Source organism: Octodon degus, unplaced genomic scaffold, assembly GCF_000260255.1.
Source record: "Octodon degus isolate 3935 unplaced genomic scaffold, OctDeg1.0 scaffold00327, whole genome shotgun sequence".
Lineage (NCBI taxonomy): Eukaryota > Metazoa > Chordata > Mammalia > Rodentia > Octodontidae > Octodon > Octodon degus.
The window spans coordinates 5,072-11,541 of record NW_004524903.1 but is presented as its reverse complement, the minus strand read 5'-3'; positions in this window follow the sequence as shown (position 1 = coordinate 11,541).

Below are 6,470 nucleotides of genomic sequence, written 5' to 3'. Positions count from 1 at the left end.
ATGGCAGGCCCAGAGATTGAACTTTTAACCCCTGTGCCTGCTTGTAGGCACTTTAATCTACTGAGCTATTTGGCTGGCCCTACAAGAGGTATTTCTTCATCCTTGTTCTGGGGACACCTTCACTTAAGAATACAATTAATGCTGAGCTCTGGGTACAGCTACTTTGTAGGTAGTATTTGATCTAAAACATTAGTCTACTAACCTTCAGTTCTTTGAAGGTTAGTAACACTGCTTGGCTTCTCAATCATTGCTATGGGCAGTGGCTATTATTGCACTGGATTATGTTGCATGTAAGGACGGATCTGACATCCATAGTTGTGCTCCTGTGTTTGATCTTTGACCAAAAGATACTCGCTGCCTAAAAGCACTCTAATATTTTAATTTATACATATTTAAATAACAGAAAACAACCAATTCTACCACTTCCAGCTAAGAAATAACTCTATAAAAGCTGGAAATGATTATGTAATATTTGTGAAGAGAGTTAAAAAAAAATAAGCACAGGCTTTCAAGAAATACTTGGTCCTTTATGAATCATAAGTCAGAGATAGGTGAGTCATTTAAAACTGTGACTGAGACTATTGTTTAAATGAAAAAAACTATCAGGAATGTGATGCTTTACATAGTATAAATATCAAGCATTTAAAGAATGAAACAAAAATGTAATATATAAATTAAATAGAAATATTTATATTTATTCTTGTTTTTTTTGTTTTTAGTACTGGTTCTATAGGTTCTCACTACACAGATAAAGACTTGTAGTGATTCTCCTGTCTTCAACATCCTAAACAATGGGATTACAGGCACACACCACCATGTTCAGTCTCAATTAGCAGCTCAGCATGCCTGGCAGTGGGGCCAGCACAGCACACTAGGGATCAAACCCCGGTCCCTGAATCTGCCTAAGCAGGTGTTTTAATCTACTGAGCTATTTGGCTGGCCATACTTATGTAAGTTTGAATTAGATTTTCTTAAACATTCATACATAAAAATATAAAACTTCAAGCGAATCTTGGAAATTAATGGTATAAATTAAATATTACATGTGTCCAAAATCACAATTGACAAGATGAGAATACAAATCAAATACAAGAAAATTATTTCTTTTCATATTTCATGCTAATATATGTATACAAAATGGGACTATTAAACTTCTCTAAGGTAGTGTAAAAGAATATATCACTAAGGAGAATGAACACATAAGGAATGATGAGTTTCTTAAGTGCTTACAGAAAATTAAAATAAAACTATGAAATGTCATTCCCTATTACAAATAATCTCAGGCCAGTGAGATAGCTCAGCAGACTAAGTGCCTGCTTAGGCAAGCATAGGGACCTGGGTTTGATCCCTGGCACCACATGGTGCACTGGCCGTGACCCCAGGCTCACGGAGCTGGCCACCAAGACCTGGAATGCTAGTGCACACCTGTAATTCCAGCACTAAGGAGGCTGAAAACAGGAGGATCACTATGAGTCCAAGTTGTATAGTGATACCCTGTTCCAAATATATTTTGAAAAAAGTAAAACTCTTTCAGGTTGAATATAAAATGTTTTTAGAGTGTATGTTAGTTATGATACATGGTGTTAGTGTTTATAGCTCCCAGAATTTGAATATTACTTCCAGAAACAAAATTTTGATAATTTTTCATAAAATTAATTTTTTAATATTGATCAGTTCAAATAACACTTCAGAGACAATATGATAATTTATAGAAAATTCAGATATGGTTATGGTCCAGAATCCAGAAATTCCTTTCTGTTTACTCACATGTACTCATGAGAAACTTTGCCATATAATATGACAAAGTTTTATTGCTTTCTTTTTTGGCAGCACAGCTTATAGAAATAATGGCAGTAGTCTAAAATACTAAACAAAATGAAAAACAGGAATTAATATAGTCTGTACTAACTCACTTCCTGTATCAATTTCTAGTAACAGAAGAATTGAATGTTGTCATTCTACAGTTAGTGGAACATATTGCCCTTTTCTAAAAACCTCTTGTCACATGTTCACATAATTTCAGGAGGAAACCTTTTTACAGAAGGACACTATAACTAGTAGCAATATTTCTCTTGTCCATGTCCTTACATTTATCTATAATTGAGAAAATCATGTTACAAGTTGTGTTTGTCATTCAAACTGTTATCTTCCATATAGTGCTGGACATCTACCATCCCATTCATGTAGAAGTGGACCTCTTCAAAATATTTGTCCCTAGGAGTGAGGTTCTTTCAATATCTCCCTAATTAGCTTGGTTTTCTTTTTCAGAAAACTATCTGAGATAGACATATGATCATCATGAAAACTGAAAACATAATAACACTGGTTTGTGGAAGGAGGAGTTCGGGTAGAATATGACAATGTCCTCACTCCACCTGTGTCCTTCCCCATTCTGAATCTCCAAGGATGGCGGCATTCTCTTTCTTTCTTTCCTATTCTGTGGTCTATTTTTTCAGAATATAAGTTGAGGATAGTTTAAGTTACAGTTCAGTCTTGACGTTACATAAATATCATAAGTTTTTCTCTTTGTCCTTTTTTCTTTTTCTAATTTTTTGTTTTTTAAGAAAAAGTAACCTGAGTAGGAGATTACAAAACCTGAAAGAGCAATGATAGTGGGAGGGAGTGAAAGTGCACTACCAAGAGATGGAAGAAAGGTGGGAATGTGTAAGCTTCAGGAGAGGATGTATGTTCTTACTGCCTCTGTTCTGTGTGTGTGTGTGTGTGTGTGTGTGTGTGTGTGTGTGTGTGGTCATTTCTATATCCATCATTTCTAATTTTGATGAAGTTTTGTTAAACTGCATTTTTTTAAAAATCACTGTTTGATTATACTTTCTCTCCCAGTAGCATATATGATGAAATGTATTCCATAGAAACAATTTCCTATTTTAAAAATGTGAGATTTTTTTATTGAATATAAATTATTCAAATTAGGAAGCATATGTAAAGTTGGAATGGCAGAATTTCTGAATTCTATTTTATGAATTAAACATTTCATCCCTGGTGTGCTTGTTAGACAGGGAGAGCATGTCAGACAGGCTTTTACCTCAGATGGGTCATTTCTGATGTCAAATACTGCCTCGGAACTATAAGACAACAACAACAACAAAATGAGAGTGTGTCCTGACCACAAGTCAGTTATATTGACTTAATATCATTTGTTATTTTTGGATACAAATCACCATTTGTTATTTTTTATGGGTGTTACCATATACAGTGTATTTTTATTAGAAATTACTTTGGAAGTATTTTCAAAAGCTAAATCTAGTATCAGTAGTTCAAAGTGTTATTTAGTGCAAAATATTTAATATTTTAGATCCTATTATTAATTATAAAATTAGTATTTTGACTTGATTATAATAGTTATTTCTAAAATACTCAACTTTTTCTTGCTTCTACATTCTATTAAATTTTAAGTTAAAATTTGATCAACAGCATACACATATTTTTCAGTAGTAAAACAAATTTAATTAATAATTTTTACTTTGTAGAATTATAGGTCTGAGAATGATTCTATTATTTTTCTGTTGTGTTTCCTAAAGTATAAGCATTCAAAAAGTAAAAATATTGCTGTATCTAGAAAATAAGAATGTGTGCATAGAAGAATCTTGGAAAAAGTTTTTTGTCATTTTAACGTGCTGTGCTTCCAATTATATAACCTGAATTATAGAACCATTGTATTACACATTAGAAATAAACATAAGCAATTCTAGCAGTAAAATGATTAAAATTTGACATTCTAGAAAGACAGAAGTTTGCACTGCTTCAATGACTTGAAAACAGTCTGCCTGTGTAAATCGTGTTGCATCTCTAATTTCCCTTTTTGGTGCACAGGACAGGTGTTCTACAGATGGAGAGACAGTTGTGGTTTTATGGGACCTCCTCTCCTGAGCAAGTAACTATTTGTCACTCACATAAGTCCTCTTGCTAAGCACGAAACTCACCTCCATGTACACTTATAGTAAAACAAAGCACAATGACATGAAAAAGACCTTAGTGTTGCAACAGAAAGAAAAGGCAGGCTTGCCTGCATTGTGGAGGGAGACTTTTCTGGTGAACTCCAGATATGGTTACATAAGAAGTTTTCTGCGTCACGTACACATATAGAAAACACCGTGTGCTCACAGAATACAGCAGTTTTAAATTAGATGAAAGCTGTTGCTGGCTCCTATCTGCCTTTCCACCCCAACACTCAAGTGGGAATCATAGTCTAGGTCTCAATCTACACAAATGAGAGACCTACAGTGATGCAGAAGTGATGAGATACCTGCAAAAATGATGGGAAATATTGAAATGAAATATGCAGCTCCATGTGCACCCCCCCAGGAGCACTGTGTGGACCTACTTTGCCATCTTACAGTTAGGTAGGTCAATAGCAAGGTTTTTAAAAGCCCTGTGGGCAGGACCAGGTGTACAAGAAGTATTATTAAGCACTCGCTAGTGGTACAGTTGGTTGGGTAGGACAGATGGAACTGGGGATTGGAGTAGCATTTTATGTTCCCCTCACCAGTGATCTTCTTGAATTAATTGGAAATTCTGTAAACTTATTTAATACTATCCATGCTATTAGTGATAAAAGTACCTAGAAGCCGAACTTGTGGCAATTAAAAAAAATACTTTACATTTTGTATTTTTTATTGCATTGTGGGTAGAATAACTTTTCTGAATGAAGATTAACATATATTATAAGATACTAATGCATTTAGAAATTTGTAGTTCAAATTCTTTCAAACCATAATCATTGCATTGGAAAATCACATGATGGAAAAATAGCTCTTGCAAAATATATGTCTCAGGGCCTGGTGTGATAGCTCAGCAAACTTAAGTGCAGGCTTAGGCAGATTCAGGGGCTGGGAGTTCAATCCCTGGAGTGCCATGCCGACCCCTCCAGCAGGGCCTACTGAGACAGTGATTGAGACTGGTTGTGGGGGCACGTGCCTGTAATCCCAGTACTTGGGAAGCTGAAAACAGGAGAATCACTATGAGTCTGACCTACATAGTGAGGCACTGTAGACTCTATAGACCTTGTCCTAGATACAGAAAAGAAAAAAAAAGAAAAAAATATATATATAATCTCAGCAGGAAAAATAATATTTTTTTATTATTTCTAATGCAGTTTTGTTTACTTGGCACCACCTTTCACCTACAATGCAGACAATTGTAATATTTATAATTTTGCATATTTTGGAAAATACCACTACTACCAATATGAACAATAAAGAATCAATAACAGACCTAAATATCCAATAGAAAAAAGAGGAATAAGATGAAGAAAAGAATTTTAATATCTTTCTTTTTTCTCCTACAAAATACTGAATTTTCATTCATATAGAGGAGAGTAAATAGTATATATAATATGTAATAGTATAACAATAGTAAATGAATATATCATGTAGTATAAAATCATTTACTCTGTCACTTAGTGTAAAATCATTTGAGAAAAATCTGGAGGCAAAAGCATGAATATAGATTAATTAGAAAATGAAACTGAAATGTTACTAATAAGAAAAGTGTAATTCTTTGTATTCTCTTCTATTATAACTAGCAAAGAGCAACAACAAAAATAAAACCAATTTAATTAAGGTTTTCCTCAGTTTCTAATTCACAAGTGACACATATAAATAACTGTCATTTATAAATTTTAAGCATAAAAATGAACTGCTTATATATATAAAGCATAAACAATAAGTTAACTAAATTAATGGCCTAAGTGAATGAACAAATAACATTTTTCTATAGACAATTTTTATGTAATGAGGGAGTATAGAAAAACATTTCATCTGTAATGTAACTTAAGTGTCTTCTTCTTTTAAAATTTAATTTAAGTTTTAATAGTAAAAACAAAAGCAAAAACAGATGGCAGAGATAAAGAAACAGAGTAACATACAACAATACATATGTTATAGATTTTCAAAACAAAAATAGCTAATAAACAACAGTCATTCTGTTATCTATTGTTATTGTCATATCTGTGGCTCAGATATAACTGATATAGTTATGCAAATTTGGATAAATAATTGAATATTACCACTCTCTATCAAGAAATCTTCACTTTTTTCTTGTTTTTTACTTATGCTTACACACTTATTTTAATGAGAATACAATAATTGTTAAGACATTAGAAATGGCACACCTTTAGAAGACCAAAATGACAGGTATTAAAGTGTGGTTTTCGTATTATACATTGCTGTCCTTGATGTCGTTGCACAGACTGGAGATATTTGCACACAGTTAGTCAAGGTGAAAATTCTAAGCATTAACCGCTATTTTCAAAGAATAAAAACTGATAGAAATTAGTAGTTCATCTAAGCCACCCTGTATACATACTTGCGTGTTTTCCCCCTTTCCTTTTTTCTGTCTTTTCTCATTTCTCTCATGTTCATTCTTTAATCCTTAAATTCAGTTTCTCTCAGTTTTACTATACCTATTACTTTTCAGGTTTTGTTCTTTCAGATTCTTACAGTAGGGAGACA